Genomic DNA, 22,663 nt, shown 5'->3' with positions numbered 1-22,663 from the left:
TATAACATGCAAAGGATAACTAGAATCCTCCCTCTGTTGAATTATATGCTGTACATATACAACAATAGCAAATCTGTCAAGTCTTTGGAATTTCACCCTCAACAAGGACACCAAAGTCTATCACTGAGGACCCCCGATAAAGAACTGAAAAATTGAACGCTTCACGTGGAATATTTGGGGATCTTGTCAAAGATGAAAACAGGAAAAATTGTATTCTGTTCTGAAGTACTGTATATCATCAAAGCGTTGACCAAAAGTGTCGTCATTATACCATGTGGGCCGTTTTCAGCCGACAGTCCGTTTTTGTGGAGCCGAAGATTTATACTGAGATTAACAATTGACCCACATTGGTATTATTTGCCTATATTATTCTACAGGACAATACTTTGTAGACTGTGTGCCAAGGCAAAAGAAGAGGAAGCCAAATTTCATTTTCATCTGTCACTTGTCTGGATTTTGGGTGTTCACAGTGTTGGAGGCAAAAGGTGGACCAGACGCAGTTAAGCAGGAGAAGTGAAGCGGTGGTCCAGTACCGGTGCAGACGGTTCCCTGACATGGTGGCTCCTCACTGGGATGCTCTGTACTCAGCCTCAGGTTAGGTCATTATGGTATTACATTTAACCTGTGTGTGTGTGTGTGTGTGTGTGGTGTGTGTGTGTGTGTGTGTGTGTGTGTGTGTGTGTGTGTGTGGTGTGTGTGTGTGTGTGTGTGCAGGGGTGAGGTTAAGTTCACCCGGTATATAACACACACATGTCATGTGGATAGGTTTAATAAACTTAAATATGAATCTAGGCAGCATGTTGAACAGTTGGCCACCCATAAAACATGAAATATCCTTGACATTTTGCTTCATCACCTAGATTTTTTTTTTTTTTGGTAATAAATATCAATAACACCAATATATAATTGGTATTCATATTTTTATCTAAGGGGTGGCACGTTGGCCTCACAGTTCTGAGAACCAGGGTTCATATTGCGGGCCCCCCTGTGTGGAGTTTCATAATCTCCCCGTGCCTGCGTGGGTTTTCTCCGGGCACTCTGGTTTCCTCCCACATCCCAAAAAACATGCAACATTAATTGGACACTCTAAATTGCCCCTAGGTGTGATTGTGAGTGCGACTGTTGGTCTCGATGTGCCCTGCGATTGGCTGGCCACCAATTCAGGGTGTACCCCGCCTCCTGCCCGTTGACAGCTGGGATAGGCTCTGGCACTCCCGCGACCCTTGTGAGGATAAGCGGCAGAGAAAATGGATAGATGGGATGGATTTTTACCGCAGCCTAGTGTCCCTAAACCAGGAGATACATTTGTAGAACCACATGGCCTGTACCTATATATCACATAACAAAGTGCATGATTTTTTTTCTTTTTTTACCACATCTGTATCCGTCACTGAACCTGGGGCAAAGATTAAATAACTAAATGGCACACAAAGCACAATATTAATCGATATAGTATTAAAGGTATTAAAGGTATACCTTTAAGTGCATTGTGATATACATGTCACTATACGGGCATAGCAATACTATTACATGATGATTTAGCTGGTCCCAGTCAGTGCAAAATTATAGATTTAATGTATTTTCCTGGTTGTCTCAACCAAATCATATGGTTCTGGTACCACTATTAAGTCAGGGAGATCGTATCAAACATGAATGAAAGGGAAAGTATCAAACACAGTTGAGCTCATCCCATCTGAGCCACCGCTGTTGCTTGAAAGGTGATGCACAGAGTAACTGCCACATTCTCCCAACACCGGCTAATCTAATCACTTGTTTTACAGTAAAGAGAGGCTGGAGGTGAACCTTAATGGATGCCAGAAGCCTGACACTCAACAGATTAATTTGCCTTCAAACAAGACAACAGGCTCTCTAATTTCACACCAATTACATTAAGATACTGTATACTATCAAGATGTTGCTGCAAGTTGCTATAACCTTATGAATCCTTGGAGGTGCATCCATTAAAACAAAATCTGGCCGCAAACATGCTCTGTGGAGGTGACAAGTAATCGTTAAGAAGGGAGATGAGGGTGAGGTGATAGGCAAGGAAACCATCACGCCCCCCTTCAGAAATGGACAAGAGCCATTATCCAGCATCCTCCTTATCTGAGCACATAATTGACCTTTGTGCTGTGTGTGAATTCTTCACCTGCTCACACTTTCCCAGACTGAGTACAGCTACCAAACAGATTGGGTTTGTATGTAGAAAACACACATGTACGCGCACGAAGAACCACTCAATGTGCTTCCACAGGACATGTTGCACATAAGCACCAGAAAAAATACAGCACAATAGCAGAAGAATTTTCAAAGGGTCTTACACCCATGAATGTGTCAGTCCACAACTCACAGTCTCTACAATAATGTTGTGATCCATTTGATTTGCAGGAAAAATTATATTCGTATTTTGGTATCTGAGTCACAATTAGCAGGTCTTCTCTGCCTCGGGATGTGGAAGGAAGCGTCCCAGTCATCATTCTTGCAATTACCTCATTCTAACGAACAGACAACAAATTAATCAAACTAAAGTTTTTCAGAATGGAAAAATGGTACATCCCATTCTGATTGATGCTTTTGATTTGGCTTGTTGTTTGTTTGTTTAACTCCACTTTAAAGTGAGTTCTCCCCGTGGCTGCGTCGGTTTTTTGTCCGGTCACTCCGATTTGCTCCCACATCACAAAAACATGCAACATTAATTGGACACTCTAAATTGCCCCTAGGTGTGATTGTGAGTGTGGCTGTTTGTCTCCATATCCCCTGCGATTGGCTGGCAACCAGTTCAGAGTGTACCCCGCCTCTTGCCCGTTGACAGCTGGGATAGCCTCCAACACTCCCCGCAACCCTCATGAGGATAAGTGGCGAAGAAATGGATGGATGGATGGATGGATGGATGGATGGATGGATATTTTATTGCTCCTAGAGGAGCTAAGTTTCTTTGAGTTGGAACCTTTTATAAAAAGTTTAAGAAGCACTACCCTGCACAAAAAAAAAAAAAATACAGCTTTTCAATGGTAAGTTTCTTTCGGGGTCGCCACAGCACATATGTTTGGCAAAATTTGCTTTTCAATGATCCTCTGAATTAAAGGACACAATTCCTTTTTAGGCAGTACAAACTGGAATAGAGCAGAGCTTTGTAATTCAAAGCATACAAGTATGATGAGCTCTAGCAGAGATTTCTTCCAAATCAATAGTCATGCTTTTTGGATGGAATGTAGCGGGAACATCTGCTGCATGAGGTTGGAGTAACAGGTGCCACAAAGCACCAAAGTGGCGTGAGAAAACAGAATCTTCTGGAAGCCAGCTGCTCTTTGGCCATCTACATGGGGGGTTACCCTTTAATAAACAACCAGCAATAAAATACATCAGATTTTAAAACCATCATTTCTTCACTTCAGCGCTGCAAAGTTCAGTTTTGGAAACACTGATCTAGTTTGTGTTTTTACAGCACAGTGTGTAATACGGATAGCAACAAATAGCATACAAGCATACAAGTGTTAGCCAAACTCAGCAAAAAGGACTGTAACACAGTAAACAGGAACAACAATGGAGGACCGTGCCATCATTCTCCTAATTATGTGGCTGCAGAGGAAGAGAAAAGTCTGCTTTGCGCATTTCACGTTTTGTTTTACATTGTCGCACATGAGGGAAAATTCTGACGACTACTCAGCAAACATCATCAGTGCCCAAAAGGCCCCAAAAAGAGATATGGAATAAAATTCGAGTTATTTTCAGTTATTAGTCCTTCATATCTTTGAACAATGAAAACGCAAACATATTTTTACCACAACAACTCAAGGCTAACTCTCCCACTGAGCCTGCTCAATGCAAAGAGTTACTTGCCAAACATCATTACACTCCTCCACATCCTGGACTATCATGAGCCTGAAGACAGCAAATGCTAGGAGATTTTGCCAAAAGCAAAATGTGATGTGCATTACAAGTGAACAACAGTAAAGGAACAATCAGTAGAAGTGCTGAATAAATAATATAACAGCACAGTGGATGACTGGTTAGCTCATCTGCCTCACAGTTCTGAGGTCCAGGGTCCAAAGTCTGCCTCCACCTGTGTGGCACTTGCTTGGTACTCCGCTTTCCTCCCACATCCCAAAAACATGCAAGGTAGGTTAATTGAAGACATTAAATTGCCCTATGGTATGAATGTGTGTCTGAATGGTTGTTGTTTTATATCTGCCCTATGCTTGGCTCGCGACCAATTCAGGGTGTACTGTATCCCGCCTCGTGCCCTAAAATGGCTGGGATGGGTTCCAGCACTTTCACAACCCTAGTGAGGATAAGCAACACAAGATACATGCAGAAAAGCTTGTTAAGATTTAAAGTATGCCTTTTTGGAAGATCGCAGATATTTTTCATGGGGAGCAACAAAGCAAAATGACACATTACCCAGGATTGTTTGTTTCCCAGTGGCTGTTTTGCCCCGTTCCAGCTTGTCCTGTCTTTTTGCAAACAGACACAAGTGTGTATCGGGAGTGGAGCCCGTGAAACTTATTATTCCAAGGCCTTGCAAAACAAAGTGACTCCAAGGTGTCTCTGAAACAAGGCCGGTTACTAAAAGTCTTTAATGGATAATGTGTTTTCAATAGTGTGATTTCTACATAATGTTTTAGGAAGATTGATTTTGATCAGATCTGGATATTTGCAAACGGGTGTGATATTTCACAGAGAAGGAATTGTAAAGTCCAGCTGTTGGTTTTGACAGCTTTAGGTAACAGCTGGTCTCCGCCCATGAATGAATGTCAGTGTATGGCTGACACATACTTAGCAAGTGTCCAAAGCCTCCTTATTTCTATTTCAATAAACTGACTACTGATGAACTGTAATATTACGGACAATAATTTAATTAAATAGAGAACTACAACTACTCTTTGTGCTTAAATATTACTAACTTGTGGAAATAACCTTAACAGAAAAAATTTAATTGGAATGTGTTGGCTATTTGATTTCAAGTGCTTACATGCTTTAATGCTTTGTTTTTAGGGTGGCCACGGTGGGAAAGTTGTGCAATAGCAGCACAACGTAAGCTTGCACATCCTTGCTGATGGGTGCTAAGCAACAGAACAGAAAGTAGCCTGGTGTCTTTTTCTGCTAGTTTAGATGTAAAGTAGGTGGCAGCTTTGCAATATATACAATATAGATTGCTGTTAGAACAGAAATGCTTATATTTCCTTTAATAAAGAGGAGTAGATGTTATTCAAATGAAGAATGTGTGGAAATGCTGTACTATATTTAAGATAAAATTCATCAATTAATTGATTAATGACAGCTTTCTACCAACCTGCTACATTTAAAGTTGGTGTCCATTAGTGTGATTCTTTAACGAAAAATGATGCATTTATCTTGCTGCCCGGATTGAACATTTTTCAATTAACCTCGTCCACTGCCAAGCTCCGTGACGTGCCGCTGTGCCGTAGCACAAACAATCAATGGGCTAATTGATGGCACATCGTGCTGTGCTAAGTGCAGCGCGATCAAGCATGTACGCAGCACATTCAGAAAATTGTTCCAATCTGTTTCCCTTCTTTCAGCATGCCAAAAAGTGGTCTCATTATTCCACATCTAATCATTCATCCAGTCACAAAAATGAGCAAGTCGAATGAAAATCAGACAAGAGACCCACCAATATTTCTCCTTTTCTGCTGAGAAGAAATATCCAGTGAATTTAAAGCAAAACGTAATAGCTTGTACCAGATATGGGCTAATAGTCTACTGCTTGGCTTGCACGTTTCATTTTGAGCTGGACCAATAATTTTTCGCACTGCAATAACAGAGGTCTTCACATTGAAAGTATCACAATATGCTAGCTATCAGTACAACCTGGGGACCTAAGCAGGCCTGGCAGAGGTCTTTCGGCATTATCTTGGTCTCTTGTCAACTTTTCCCAGGTCGATGAATCAGTGAAAGCCTAAAAGTTGATAAACCTATGTCCACCTAGATTATATTCCTTTTAAAACCGATACATATCAATAAAATGACAAGGGGGTTGTCAGTATGGCTCCAAGTGTCACATCAATTGTGTACTTATAAAGCTTATTTTGTGTGCAGTAATCACCAAATCACATTGAGTGAATGTCTCCCATATAATGTTACTGAATAGACTGTGTTCACTTTGAAGGGGAGACCACTGTGTATTCTCCCTATTACCTTACCTCTTCTATCACAGCACATAATCTGGACGTCTTCTGCGTCCTCACTTGTTGATACCGAAAGGCAGCAGTGTATATCTAGTATACGGAGAAAAACAGACACTGTACGAGAAGGAGAGACATTGGCACAATGCAATGTGTTAATATCAGACTCTTGAGAAAACAAACTCCCTCTTCCCTACTGACTCTGTGCTAGTTGTAGACAACACCGACTTGCCATGTCAACACCTGGACATTGAGGCCTTGGTGTATCGTTTTCACTCATTTACAGTACACAATGTTTCACTTTTTTTTGTAGATTGCATTTCCTTCCAAAAATGTGTTTAAGGGAGACCACTTCACAAGATAGGCTGCATGAGTAGATCAAAAAATGTGTTTGTAACTTTGTGGGTGGGGGCCAGGGGACAGATGGGGGTAAAAATGTTACACACCTGTTTTTTCCAGTCCTGCCGTTAACCTTTGATTAACCAGTCTGAGTGTTTCTCGTAGCATTTCATGGTCCAAAAAGGTGAGGACTGGTATTGTCACCAAATATAGAAAATGACAGGGTCACATGGCTCACCCTTTGACATGGTGGCAGAGGTGAGGGTGAAGGAAGGCACAGGGTTTGAGTGGCAGGTGTATGTGCCGTGGTGTGCCTACGCAAACAGGGCGAGGGAAGATCTGTTCAGGATGTGACAATCACAGGGATGAAATTAATAGGGGAGATCAACGTGGTGTGACACTGCCGGTTGGAGAGGGAATCAACTGGGCGTAATAACGCAGGTTCATATTTTACTGCACAATGCCACTGTTTCCTGAAGCAAAGTGATGAATAAATAAAGATTATTTAAATAATGCATTACACAATGGAAGTAAAAATGTGACAAAAGTATCTCCATATGCTGCCAGGTGATGCCATTGGTTGTTTTTCCCCACCTCATAAGACCACAACATTTCGATCAATCAAGATCTCAACCAAAGAATCTTTTAAGGTTGAAAAAACTAACAAGCCTATTTTGACAAAGGAAGAATTAGAAAGTACATATAATTTTTTTCAGATGTAGAGACTAAAAGTAAAACATCATCGGAAAAATATGAAGAGATGCCAGAAGAATTAGCTTAAACACCCTGTAAAATGATTTCAGTGATTTGTTGAAAAATATTTCAAAAGTGTAAGAAGTCCTGAAACTGTGGAAAATGAATACTGTAAATGAATGGATGTATACACATATTTACATATTCATGACAATCACGTTTTCGAATGCTGATAATACAAACCTTTGAAAATGCAACCAACATCAAGAAAATCAAGGATACATACAACCGTGGAGAAGATCCACAGGGCAAGCAGATGTGCGCAGCCTATTGTTTCTCTCCAATTACTGGCCTGACACTCATACAACAGGAATCCTTCTCAAGTGTTGTCATAAGCATGTGAAAGTTTTCAACTTTAATTTGTCATGTAAATACGCACTTATGTAATACATTTGGTTTCTGCGTGCTATAAATATTCCATTCCCCTTTTAGAAATATTTGGTGAAACCACACATCAGCTCCCAAATTTGTCTCACAGATGAAGCATGGCAGGATGTTCAAGACTGCTCAATACCCCATAAAATACTTTAACGCTACTCTGGTACCACTGTGTACTCTTCCAAAACTGGCTCTGAAGTGAAGCTGGTGAGGCAAGCGCAACACAAGCACTAAATATGAGCTGGGGAATGTCTGATAGAAGTTCAGAGGTTAGAAAGAAGCATGCCTTGGCAGGGACAGAGGGACATAGCCACCTGGTCATCTGGGTTAATTATAAATGAGTCAGGCCACAAGGGGGGAAGATGAGCTGGACAGCTGCCTCTTCACACTCACATTTTAAAACACATACACAGAAGACTGCAGACTACAGCCCATATGCATTGTCCACTCCAATGAGCACCAGATCCCAGGGGCCAACATGGCTGAAAAGCCCTCCAAAGCAGCCAGGTGGAACTAGGGAAAAGTTCAACAGAACAGCTGCTCAACTATTTTCCATTTATTTTTCTTAGACCTTCCAACAGAAACAGAATATAAAGTTTCTACCTTGGGTTCATCTGCCGGAATTCTTCAGCAAATTCTATGGACGTACAGAGAAAAAAAAAGTTCAACTTTGCAGGCAGTCGGTAAAATGTGTACAGAACATCTTCCGAACCGTTTTCATTTCCCGGCAGGTTCAGCATGATTGCAAGGATCATTTTGTAATGCATGAACTGGAAGGTACAAAATCATCTTTCTGTCTTAAACACAGTCCGAATGACACAGAAATAAAACGTTTGCAATAGGTTGTTCTCAATTCAAATAACAATTTGTCATCACCTCTCCTAAGCAACGCCCTTGGGACTATGTCCTGAGAAATACTGCTCCTGTCTAATTGTGACATAAGTGTTTTTCCATGCACAGGCAGAAATTCGAAACCCTACAGGTGGAACTGAGGACAACACCCTCTCACACGCACGCACACACACACGCACGCACACACGCACGCACACGTGCACACGCACACACACATTACATCATATGATTGTTAATTTGGTGCTAACATTCATAGGGTAAAAACCAAAGTGAGAAGAGTTTACAATTGGAAAAAGGTAAAAAGCAGTAAATGTCATGTTAAGTAACAAAATGAATTACATTAGATTCCAAGAAAGTGAGATAGCAAGAAACTGGATAAGGTTAATTTGATACCAATTACAGTATATGCCTACGTCAGAGATTACAGAATGTGACATTGCGCTACATACATACATATCTGTCAGATTCAGCACTCTCGTTGAGACATGATAATATTTCACTGGCTGAGCGATGGATATTTAAAATGATGATGCAAGCTGATTATTTTGTGCTGATTCTGTATAAAACTTAGCAGACGGTAATGCCACATCATTGAGCTATAAAAAATACTTCTCAGGTTTCCCTTCCACATGCAAGAGATCAGAACAGAACACACTTGACCTTTTGTGGAAGCGTAGTCCAGCAGTAAATGCTGACAGAAGGAAAATGAAAGAATTTCATGAAAGAATGTCATTGTATGGACTTTAAATGTCCTGTTGCTTGAAAAAAAAAAACATTGTGGAATGAATAAGACTACGTGTTAGAATGTTGCTTGATTGAATGATTGTCTGAGGGACTTCATATTGTTTTGCAACCGATATATTTTTAATAGCAAGTTGGGATTTTTGGGGGGCATTGGTATTAATATTATATTTCATGCAAATTATTATTTGAGTGCCAACAACCAGCTTTTATGGCAGTTCTTAACTTCATCTATCATTTCCAAGCAGAGAATCAGAATTAGAATCATCTATATTTGCCAACTATGTCCACGACCAGGATTCTTTTATTGGTCCCTACGTTGTGGAGGTGATCTAGGATGAAATCCAGTCCCATGTAAACTGCATCATCTGCTAACCTGTTGCATCGGTAAGCAAACTAGTGGGTCCAACAGGGGACCTGTGATGGTCTCGAGCAGCTCCAGCACAAGGCTTTCAAAGGATTCCTGACCACAGATGTCAAGGGGACAGGCCTGTAGTCATTCAGACCAGAGATTGCCAGTTTCTGGGGACTGGGATGATCCCATTCAGAAGATGTTCTGTACACATTATACCGACAGCCTGCAAAGTTGAACATTTTTCTCGACACATACACACACGGGCAGGTTGGGATTTTTTTTTATATTTATTTTTTAGACATTTTTATATATAAAGAAAGAAAGAAAGAAATGAGAAATGATAAAAGAAGGCATAAAAAGGGAGAGAAAAAATACAATTAATTTACATTCATCAACAGTGGGATAATGATACCTTTATAAATGACAGAATAGGAGGGTTTCTCTCATCTCCAATTATCTGACCTAGTAGGTCATCCTCAACTAAGCTCATACCTGTAAGTGAGCAAAAAAAATAACCTTAAAGGGAAAACAAGAATAATCATAGTAGTGAAAAAAAGAAGAAAAATGATACCACCTCAAAGCTCCTTACAATAAATGTTCCAAAAACAATGTACAATGATTTACATATTCGCTTCAAGTAAAAACATTTTTTAGGTTTCAAATTTTCTTGGTATCGAAACCCTTGGGTGACACCTGTTCTGACAACATGACAAGATGCAATACTTATTAGTTTAAAAAAAAAAGAAGAAAAAAAATACACTCCACAACACGGTAAAAAAAAATGATAATAGTTATTTGCAGCTGTATCACACAAATAAATTGTTAAAAAATCGTACATTGTGATTTCTCGATTTTTCTTTTTAGATTATCTCTCTCACATCTCCCTCTCATGCACCAACGATGAAAATTTCAGACCCCACCATGATTTCTAAGTGGGAGAACTTGCAATATAGCACGGTGTTCAAATACTTATTTTTTTCACTGTATCTCACACACACCCCAAAAATGTAAATGTTGTGCAGGTTTCCCAGCTTATTGTGGTTGGCACGTACCATCAGCAGCAGACAGAAGCTGCCCTCACATCCAAGATGGATGCAATGGCAATCGTAAAGAAGACTACTTGAGAAATTGACCCCTCCGTACAGGGCACTTAACCACGCCTCCTGAAGTGACGTCACGTCACGTGTGCTGACGTCAGACAAACAATTAGCAAAAATGGCGGCGCAGGAAGAAAAGACTAGAGCGAAATTGTCCGATTTACCAGCTGATTTCTCACTCGCATTCTTAGCGAAGAGTGAAATATCGTTGAAGAGCAGACAGCAGGGCTTCAAGTATTTCAGCGAGGGGTATTTCAATGGTATTTACATGCATATCGACGGAGAAACCATTGATATTAGCGCGAGATCTTTCCGGAGTCAGAGGAAGACCGAGAAGCCACATAATATAATATATTATAACCCAAAGACGAATTCGTCATTGACAGTTTCCTATTTTCGTGTTACATATCACACTTGTGTGCAGAATCTGTATGTGTATCTGTATGGCCGTTTGTGAACCGCCCTATGAAGGAAAAGAAGAAGGCGAGGCTTGATTTACGAGTTGTTTCTCTCGTTTTCTTTGTGTAACGTCACGCGCTCCCCTCAATAATTATTCTTGAATTAGTGCCGAACCTACATAAGTCCCGACCGAGTACGACAATCACTACTTAATAGTGTCCTCAAACATCCTTCCATCAGTCTTGGTGTCTCGGTGCACGTCGAAGGCTTTTAGGACTCGCTAGTCCGGTTTAGCTTAGCTCACGAGCCGCCAACAAAGAGACACGTTTGTGCAGTCAGGTCCTCGCAAAGTATCGCTCAACACAGATCAAGTGTGTCAATCATTCACACGTAGCTATGTTATGCAAGCGAAGAACTGCTAATTCATTTATATGAGACATGTATTGAAAATCAAATATACGGCATACCTTCGTGCAAAAAAAACAAAGTCCGGTTTATCTTAGCTCACTAGCCGGCAACAAAGAGACACGTTTGTGCAGTCAGATCATCGCAAAATATCGCTCAACACAGATCAAGTGTGTCAATCATTCACACGTAGCTATGTTATGCAAGCGAAGAACTGCTAATTCATTTATATGAGACATGTATTGAAAATCAAATATAGGGCTTACTTTCGTGCAAACATATCTGTTCCGGTTGATTTTAGATGGATTCAGTTGATCATGTGATCTTCCACAAAGTTTGATCCATCGAAGACATTTTTCGTACTCGGTCTTCTGTTCCGTTTGATTTTAGATGGATTCAGTTGATCATGCCGACTTCCACAAAGTTTGATCCATCAAAGACATTTTTCGTACTCGGTCTTCGGTTTTGGAAAGGGTACGAATTGAACTCCACCAACAGTCGTCACTATCACAAAGTCCGTGACTACACCTCTTCACCATATCTATTGTTAAGGAACCCAAATACGTGATAAAACGCTAACAAAAGCTATACTGGACCATGCGACTTTCTCAGAGGTAATGGAGGACGGCAACATTTATGCAGATCTCTGGCCTCTGATTGGTCAGGGACGCGGATGACGCAATTTCTACGGAGCGGTCAATTGACATATGGGTTGACAACTGAGTATAATTTCAATTCAAGTTTGTTTTTTATGTTGGTGGTCAAAAATTACGGTTTTAGTTATGCAGCAATAATAGTGCGGTAAGGTGAAATAGTGTTCACTATACTGTCTGAAGACTGAAGATTGAACTGATTCATGTTCTTTGACTCAGTGTGTGTCCGAACCTTTAAAAATCCTCCATCTTCTCAGTGCTCTTGCAAAACGTACCTTGAACTTTCAAAACCCTTGATACCAGTTTTGCACTAATCATAGTGCATAGTACAAAATATTTAATCATTCTATCATCAAACGACACACAAAGATTTATTGCATTTCTGTGAGACAAAGCCAGTTGCTTTAAACTCTTCACAGCAGATGGCTTCAATCCTCTGTTGCCAACAGCATCCAGTCAAAGATAAATAAAGAAAAAGTGTCTATCAGCTGCAAGTTGAGACCAGCTGTTACTAGCAGCAGTGGAGCAGAAACCAGGGTGGGTGACAACTATATGTCCAGTGTAACAAGAAGGGTGTATGTGAGGTAGCGGCTGTGGTGGAATGAAAGCGATCAGCCCGTAGTGTTGGATGTGGGATCGCATGGTGTTTGGCTAAGGCCTGAGGAAGTATCATTTGTGACACATTCATGTGAGTTACTCGGAGCAGAGTCGGTCTCTGCAACCACATGCCTGGGGAAATATTGACAGGCACCCACAAAAGGAGGGTCACACAGGTTCAAATACATACACAGCTATATATGCTAAAAAAATGACACGTTTACACGAAGGAATCCCTCCAAGTCCCTACCTATAAGAGTCCCTACAAAAGTTGCATACTCTTGCAGAGAAAAGTACATACTGCGCAATTATTGCAATATACCTTCAAAGCCTTCATATGTATTGATTTTGTACTCCTAACTATTGGATAAATATTGGTGGGATACCAAACGCATGCAAACCACACAACTCACTACCTTCTGAGGTATTAAACTCCTTGCATAAAACCTTATTGTGATTTGTTCAGTGGTGAGCAAAGTATTAACTCTGAATATTTCGCTTTTTCTTGTACAGTTTTTGAGGGACCCGCAATTTCATATGCAACCTCTGTAGTCTGGCAACGTTGGGCAGTGAACTTCACAGAAACTGACATTGGATGGAACAATTGTCCGTATATTTATCCAGCCTGCCAGGTGAATTCACAAAGACACTTCAGTCAGTGCAGTCTGAACAACTTTGAAGTTCTATCTTTGCTTCAATGGTTCACTTTATCGCAGTTTCCCGATCGGCTTTGCGCATTGAAGTTTTTCCCTGTGTGTTAGTATGAAGTCAATTAAACAGTAACCAAATGAGCCCAGAGCTGCTCAAGATATGGCACGGTATGTGTTATTTAGCATAGTATAGTTGTGGTCTAAAACATTATTTTCCCCCGTTAGAACAGTCGATGTGCTGCTTGTATTTGAGGAGTTTGTGGTTGGGTTTAGCTTTGTTGAAGTCCCCAAGAATATTGAGAGGTGAGTGTGGGTGCTGTTTTTTCAATGTTGTTGACTTGTTCAGCCAGCGTTAGCAGTGCGGCGTATGTGTTAACTTGGGGAAGAATGTAAACACCAGCAAGTATCAAAAATGCAAACTTTCATGGCAAGTAGAATGACTTAGTAAAAAACAGCGACCGAGCTGCAGTGTGTGCTGTGCAGCATTTTTTTATTAATATAGAAGCATATCCTGCTCATTCTTGTTTTCCTTGAAAACTCCATGACACAGTTTGCCCATTGAAGTTGTAAGCTCAGAAACATTACAATGCCATCGGGATGCATTCACAAACCCGTGTCTCAATCAAGCACAGTGCGGGGAAATGTCCAAAGTCTTCACTGGTCTTTGAGAGAAGATGAAGCGCATCCATGTTGTTGGGTAGTTATTTTTTCGCCAGGTTAATCAAAGGGAATGCCCTTTGAAATCCTCTCTTCCAGTGTTTCATTTTCATGCCGTTGCGATTGCCCCTTCGTTGCCTTTACCTCCATGCTCTGTAGGCCGCGGTTGCCCCACCGGTGAGTAATTCAGCAAAACAACTGAGAGGATTTGCAAACGTTGGAAAAGAAAATCCAGGGTAACGCTTAGCAAGTCTTTCTTTCTGTAAGTGAGTTGCGTAATGTCTCCAAAGACAAACGTAAAACACAAAAACAGACATGATTACAGAGCTTGTAAATGAGGCGACTGCGCGGTTCAGCGTAAGGAAGTAACAGGACTTACATTCAAAGTGGTAAGACATCACTGCCGCCATAGTAATAAACCATGTGGGATCACCTTTTTGTTTTTTTGTTTAACAATGCTATTCCTATTTCTGAGTGTGGTGTAGTGTACATAGAGTTATTGATGAGTCTGTATGGTATAAAGAAAACAGTTAACAGTGGGAAAATTGTTGTGCTCCACCCAAACAATCCAAATCATGTTACCTAATCTCCTGTAACCACACATGGATTTGGGACCCCACAGTGTGCAAAACTCTGTTTAATCCCTTTTATCAAAACATACTCATGTGTTGGAAAGCATAAAAGCTTTAAACAAACTGATAATATGAAACAGACATCTCTTAGAAGACAATGAAAACATTTGGCATATGAGAGCATTCTTCATGCTGCACAGATGAAAGGATTTAATGAATCCCAAATGTCAGGCCATATGTCACCATCCTACTTTAAAAGAGATAAAAAGCCATCTTCCATTTTGCTGGTATTTCTGTTCTTCCATCCTTCCGTTTATCTTTCGGAATCTGCTCTTCATATTATTTCAATGAGCATGTGGTAGTGTCACCAATGACACAAGTGAGATTTGCTCATGGTTCATCATTCTCCATCCTATCTAGAGCTAGTCCAACTCTCATAAGTGACAGCTTGACTCTCGAGAATTCATACGGTCTGGGCGGTGTGAAGGTCAGGAGATCATCTGTGAGAGGTGCCAAAAAGAGGTGGCGCTGTCATCAAATATTCATAACAGCCTGTACTCCCCATGCGATGTGAAAATACCCAACTCTACCTAACTCTTCTGCTAAAAACCATAGATTTGCACTCAGTATCTTCACTAGGATAGCAATGCTGATGTGAGAATATGATATTATGGTGATATAGTGATATGACTGTGAGTATGTTATTTTCAAGCACATTATTGTTGTTTGTACCAATTCCTATGTCAAAATGCATGGTCAATAAACAAGTAAAATTTTCACATTCATACAATGGGGATATCCAATTTAGATTGAGGGGTTGAGCTTCAGTTGGTGTCATCCAAGAGCTGTTGTGGGTACCAAAAGAGAATTCGCTGAGTTGTTGGTTATACAAGAGCAGAAAAATCCAAGAACCACCAGTTCCCAATCAACGAAAAAGCATTCATATCTTGCCATCTACAATATGTATAGAAATAAGCCTTATATTATGTCTACGGGTCAAATTGATGCATTAAATTAATTATTTTAAGATTAAAATATGGGGAAAATCATGTAAAGAATCACGTTAAAATGTGGTTATTATTTTTTAATATTCCAACACCCCCACATATTGTATCTGGGAGCGACACAAGGGGATTAAAAAGGGGGTGATAAATATTCAATCTCGATATTTTCTTTCTGTGGAAATCCATTGATCCATTTTGTGAACTGCTTATCCTCACAAGGGTTGCGAGAGTGCTGGAGACTATCTCAGGTAGCCATCTTCGGGCAGGAGGCAGGGTACACCCTCAACTGGTTGCCAGCCAATCGCAAAGCACATAGAAACGAACAACATTACAAGAAGATTAAATGACTGGAAAGTTAATGTCAAATTTGTACCACAAACATGGAAAGATTGCTTTTGCAAGTGTATTTAGGGAGATACTGTAAGTAAGTTTCTTTCAGCTTGTCCCATTGGGGGTCACATTTGGGCCAATTTTTCCTTGCAGAATTGCTTTGATTGGTCAACACTGGTGTTTTTTTTTTTTAACCTGAGCCTAAACCCTTCAAAGGTCTTTGCGTAGCATTTCAATCAGATTCAACTCTGGACTTTGATTCAGCCACTCCTTTTTTTTTCTCTATTTTTTAAAACCCATTTAGAAGTTGACTTGCAGATGTGTTTGGGATAAGAATCAGAATCAGAGTATTCTTTATTTTGCCAAATATGTCAAAAACACACAAGGAATTTGTCTCCAGTAGTTGGAGCCGCTATTGTACGACATACATTTCGAGTATGAAAACGGATAGTTGATTGACAGACAATACTTTTGAGACATACAGACATTGCGATAACAGACACGATCATTTCCTGCTGCAGAAACCCCTGTAGCTCAAGGTCATGAAGTGATGACTGAACGTTCTCCTTCAGGATTTTCTGGTAACGCACATAATTCATGGTTCCATCAATCAAAACAAATCGTCAAGGTCCTGAAGAGGAAAGCAGCCCCCAGCCATTACACAGCCACCAACATGTTTGACTGTTGATTTCTTGTTTTTCTGAAATGCTGTGTCGCATTTACACCAGATCTAAGACAAAACACTTTCCAAAATGCATAGATGTAAATCTTTTTGCTTTCAGTGAAATTCACCATTTTGAACTCAAAATCGCCCATTTACGTAAATCATATAGATCTGCTGGGCTGCAGCTCAATAAATCAATGAAGTGGTTTCTTTCATACATCTTCAGTAGACAACAGGTTGTCACGAACTTACAATCCCCCGCTGCTCACCAGCAACTAAGGCTACAGTATCATAGGGCTTTGAGTTTTCCCTCATTTATATACTAAGTCGGATCATCTGACAATATCAGCTTTCATTCCTATACTGACACCAGCACCCAGCAAACCAATCGACTCCCCCCTTAGTTTTTAGTCTATAAGATGGCATCCAACCTCCTGAAACCTAACAGCAACAATATTGTACTTGTGGTTATGGCCTAAATCTGCTGTTCAAGTAGGTTGGAGATCCCTACCTTAATGTTTTTATTCCACAATTGGGATGACTTCACCACCATCTTCCACAACATTGAATCTGAGTGATACATGAATCCAGTTATGGAATCCGCTCAGCTCTAGGGCAATATATTTGGTAACAGATCATATACCTGTAGCTGACTTTCTGGTCACTGGTTTTGGCTCGATACCCGTCACTGCCTAGATAACCATTGCCCGCTGACTAACTAGCGACTTATGCAGTGTCTTCTGTGTGTCAAGTTGGCTGAATCGGCTCCTGTTGTGTTACCACCATAACTCTGAAGTGGTAAGGCAAATGGATGGGTAGTTCATAGCTGAGGTTCCAATTCAGTGAAAATTATTATGAAATATTTTATGGGAAAGTGTCCTTACCAACCGAGCCAAGCAGCTGGAGAGACATTGCAAAACCACTGACCTAACGCAATACACACACACACACGATCATGCACAACCACGCACACACACACACACAAAGATTAGATACATCATTTTCTTAATCCACAAAATAGTACGCTCTACTTACTCTCAAATAATAGCCAGGTGCTGCTGTTGTTTACTGGAGCATTTGTAATCCTAAACTGTTGCTATTTGAGCCATCTACATCAGGTTTATGTGCGCAATGACTTCTTCCAATTGGTATGCCACAGACTGAACCAAAATGGCTGGGCAATCAGTTCCTGTATAAGGCTTCTACATCTGATTAAAGAGTCAATTGATGTCACAGATGACTGTTCACACCACAGCTTATTATGTCATTGTGTTTAATGTATAAATGGAGGCGATGCATTTGAGGGTGCTTCAAATACGAGGATTTGTAAAACAAAAAAATATATACATGAAAGACAGCAGAAAAGTTATAGTTTCGTGAGAATGACAGGCTCACTAAGCACTTGTGAGGGATGGAGTGGCAGATTGTGTGTGTGTTTGGCAACATTGTCAATGTGTGCCAGGTGTGTGGTTGTTCAGGGACATTAAAAATAAAAGACCCCCACAAGTCGATGAATTTGCTGTCCTTATGGGGGATCAGGTGCACGTCATAAAGGGCTCCCATTGACTTCCATGTAACTCAAACTCTGATAATACGCCTGAATCTGAGATAGAGAAAGACAGCGAAAGCGAATCCACCCAATCTCTCCATTTTCTGAATGGCTTATCCTCACGAGTGTCACAGGAGTGGCGGAGCCAATCCCAGTAGTCAGGAGGCAAGGGACACCCTGAACTGGCAATTTAGAGTGTCCAATTAAAGCGCCACCGACATCCCTATATACATTTTAAAATAGACATTGTATTGAAATTTACATATAATAATGCAGCTCTATGGGGGCATAAACCAGTGCAATCTGTAGGCCATTCCCAAGCCTGGATAAATGCAGAGGGTTGCGTCAGGAAGGGCATCCAGTGTAAAACTGTGCCAAACGAATATGAGGACTCATCTAAAGAATCCCCTACCGGATTGGTCGTGGCCCGGGTTAACAATGCCCACCCCCCGCACCACTAACCTGCAGGGTGTCAGTGAAAATTCAGCTCCTGTGGGTCAAAGACAAAGAAGAGGAGGAAAGAGAAAGTTTGATATATTGTGCATCCAAGAGAGCAGGTGGAAAGGTAGTAAGGCTAGAAGATTAGGAGCAGGGTTTAAATTATTTTACTGCGGAGTAGATGGGAAGAGCAATGAAGTATGAATTATTTTAAATGAAGAGCTGGCTAAGAATGTCTTGGAGGGGAAAAGAGTATCAGATCAAGTGATGAGACTGAAATTTGAAATTGAGGGTGTTATGTATAATGTGGTTAGCGACTATGCCCCACAGGTAGGATGTGACCTAGAGTTGAAAGAGAAATTCTGGAAGGATCTAGATGAAGTGGTTCTGAGCATCCCAGACAGAGAGAGAGTTGTGATTGGTGCAGATTGCAATGGACATGTTGGTGAAGGAAACAGGGGTGATGAAGAAGTGATGGGTAAGTACGGGATCCAGGAAAGGAACTTTGAGGGACAGATGGTGGTGGACTTTGCAAAAAGGATGGAGATGGCTGTAGTGAACACTTATTTCCAGAAGAGGGAGGAACATATAGTGACCTACAAGAGTGGTGGTAGAAGCACGCAGGTGGATTATATTTTGTGCAGACAATGTTTTCTGAAGGACCTTACTCACTGTAAGATAGTGGTAGGGGAGAGTGTAGCTCAACAGCATAGGATGGTTGTCTGTAGGATGTCTCTGGTGGTGGGTAGGAAGATTAAGAAGACAACGGTACAGCAGAGAACCATGTGGTGAAAGCTGAGAAAGGAAGAATGTTGTATGGCCTTTCGGAAAGAGGTGGTGTGTCTTCTGGTAGGAAAGGGGAGAAGGAACCTTGGTGGTGGAACCCCAAAATACAGGGAGTCATACAAGGAAAGAGATTAGCGAAGAAGAAGTGGGACACCGAGAGCACTGAGGAGAGGTGAAAACAATACATTGAGATGCAACGTAAGGCAATGGTAGAGGTGGCAAAGGCTAAACAAGAGACATATGACAACATGTACACCAGGTTGGACACGAAAGAAAGAGAAAAGGATCTCTTCAGGTTGGCCAGACCGAAGGATAGAAATGGGAAGGATGTGCAGCAAGTAAGGGTGATTAAGGTTAGAGATGGAAAAGTGTTGACTGGTGCCCGCAGTGTACTAAATAGATGGAAAGAATACTTGGAGAAGTTGATGAATGAAGAAAATGAGAGAGAAAGAAGAGTAGAAGAGGCAAGTGAGAAGGACCAGGAAGTGGCAATGATTAGTAAGGGGGAAGTTAGAAAGGCACTACAAAGGATGAAAAATGGAAATGCAGTTGGTCCTGATAACATATCTGTGGAGCTATGGAACCAATTTGAAGAGGTGGCTTTGACGTTTTTGACCAACTTATTCAACAGAATACTAGTGGTCGGGAAGATCTCTGAAGAATGGAGGAAATGTGTGCAAGTTCCCATTTTTTAAGAACAAAGGGAATATTCAGAGCTGTAGGAACTATAGAGGAATAAAGTTAATGAGCCACACAATGAGGTTATGGGAAAGAGTAGTGGAGCCTAGACTCAGGACAGAAGTAAGTATCTGCGAGCAACAGTATGGTTTCATGCCTAGAAAGAGGACCATAGATGCATTATTTTGCCTTGAGGTTGCCTGTGGAAAAGTACAGGGAAGGTCAGAAGGGGCTAAATTGTGGCTTTGTGGAGATTGAGAAAGCCTATTACAGACTACAAAGAGGGTAACTGTGGTACTGCATGCGTAAGTCTGGTGTGGTGGAGAAATATGTTAGAATAGTACAGGACATGTATGATGGCAGCAGAACAGTGGTGAGGTGTGCCGTAGGTGTGACAGAAGAATTTAAGGTGGAGGTGAGACTGCATCAGGGATCAGTTCTGAACCCCTTCGTGTTTGCTGTGGTAATGGATAGGCTGGCAGATGGGGTTCGACTGGAATCCCCTCGGACCATGATGTTTGCAGATGATATTGTGATATGCAGTGAGAGCAGGGAGCAGGTTGAGGAACAATTAGAAAGATGGAGGCACGCACTGGAAATGAGAAGAAAGAAGATTAGCTGAAGTAAAACAGAATGTGTGCGTGAGTGAGAGGGGTGGACTGGGAAGAGTGAGGCTCCAGGGAGAAGAGATAGTAAGAGTGGCAGACTTCAAATACTTGGGGTCAACAATACAGAGCAATGCTGAGTGTGGTAAGGAAGTGAAGAAACAGGTCCAAACAGGTTGGAACAGCTGCCAGAAGGTGTCTGGTGTGTTATGTGACAGAAGAGTCTCTGCTAAGATGAAGGGCAAAGTTTATAAAACAGTGGTGAGGCCGGATGTATGGATTAGAGACGGTGGCACTGATGAGACAACAGGAAGCTGAACTGGAGGTGGCAGAAATGAAGATATTGAGGTTCTCTCTAGGAGTGAGCAGGATGGATTAGATTAGAAATGAGCTCATTAGAGGGACAGTTAAAGTTGGATGTTTTGGAGACAATGTGAGAGAGACAGAGTGCGATGGTTTGGTCATGTACAAATGCGAGAGAGTGAGTATATTGGTAGAAGGGTGCTGATGATGGAGCTGCCAGGCAAAAGAGTATGAGGAAGACCAAAGAGAAGGTTGATGGCACGCTCTGGCAAGCACTGACGGGACAAGCCGAAAGGAAAAGATGAAGATGGAAACTATATACAGTACAGCCTCGGTTCTCAAACGTCCCCGTTCTCAAACAAATCGGTTTTCGAACAAAAATCGGTCCTCAAATGCCCCCAACAAAATCCCGAAAAATAACATAACGTGCGCAGCCAGCCCAGCTAACCCACGACACACTTTGTTGTGAATTCCCACCCCGCCAAAAATACTAGGAAATAACATAAAGCACTTGCCCAGACCAGCTGACCCACGATGTGCTTTCTTGTGAATTCCCACGCCACCGAAAAAACCTGGAAATATAACGCGCACAGCCTGACCAGCTGACCCACCCACGACGCGCTTTGTTCTTGTGAATTTGAGCAAACCCCGAATAAAACCCTGAAATAACATAACGTGCGCGCCCCAATCAGGTGACCCACCTACGACGTGCTTTGTTATTCTGTATAACGCAGCCTCTGTACCCAGACGTGTCCCGTGTCTTACGATTGAGGACTATTAACCCCCATCATGGCTCCAAAGAAGACAAGTGGAAGCTCACTACCGAAGAACTCCTGCACCTTCAGGAGGAGCAGAAGAAAATGTTGGAGCATGAGATGTCGTATGATGAGGCTGAAGGCAAGAAGGAGGTCCCAAGTGCTGATATCGAAGCTATCTGTGCCAAATGCAAGGAAATCCATAAATTCGTAGAACTTCATCACTCCAATAAAGCCGAATGTAGACGAGCACTGCAAAACTTTAATGATGTTGTGATGAGCCACTTTAGAAAAGTGCTTAAAAGATGGCAGAAACAAGTGACACTAGATTAATTTTTATGAAAGGGGCGTGAGTCCGTTCATAGTTTTGCATTACTTTTTTGTTCTGAACTTTAATAATGCTCTGTTCCATTAATATTTTCGCAATTTTGTTTTGTTTCAAATATTTTGTTAACTCGAGTAAAGAGTTTATGTTTTTGGGTGTTACTTTTCGTTTTTACCCCTCATTATTGCTTGTTTAAAGTTATTCTGCACTTTTGTTGATAAAATAAAAGTTTACAAGGTTGGAGGGCCGACTTGCTACAAATACAGCAATGCACTCCCAGCCTCGCCTCCTCTACTACTAAAGCATACATTTTAAGCAAAAAATAAATGTATTTCTTAAATTAATTTATTATATAAAGTATTTAAACTATACATGTATTCCTACTATGAAGTTTATTATCAGGAAAAGCCAAAAAAAAATGCTTTAAAAAGCCAAATTTTTTTAGGCATGCAACGCATTATTTCTTTCTCCATTCACTGTAATGGGAAATATCGATTAAATTTTCGAACAAATCACTTCTCAAACCGCCTTTTAGAATGGATTGTGCTCGAGAACCAAGGCTGTACTGTATAATATTGTTCACTTCGATGTCTATATGAGAAAAAAAAATGAGCGGAGAGCGTGTCATTCAT

The 22,663-nt window shown here is 41.0% G+C and overlaps 1 long non-coding RNA gene across 2 annotated transcripts in view; it reads left to right on the top strand.

The window, feature by feature from the left end:
• LOC133508091 (uncharacterized) overlaps positions 1 to 22,663 on the top strand; it is a 52,040-nt gene that overhangs the window by 17,753 nt on the left and 11,624 nt on the right. For both annotated transcript variants that reach the window (XR_009796978.1, XR_009796979.1), the window contains exon 3: positions 471 to 594. This is a non-coding gene — a long non-coding RNA (uncharacterized LOC133508091). The remainder of the gene's footprint in view (positions 1 to 470; positions 595 to 22,663) is intronic.

This window comes from Syngnathoides biaculeatus, chromosome 10 (genome assembly GCF_019802595.1).
Source record: "Syngnathoides biaculeatus isolate LvHL_M chromosome 10, ASM1980259v1, whole genome shotgun sequence".
NCBI classification, from domain to species: Eukaryota; Metazoa; Chordata; class Actinopteri; order Syngnathiformes; family Syngnathidae; genus Syngnathoides; species Syngnathoides biaculeatus.
This window is presented reverse-complemented; position numbering and strand designations above follow the sequence as displayed.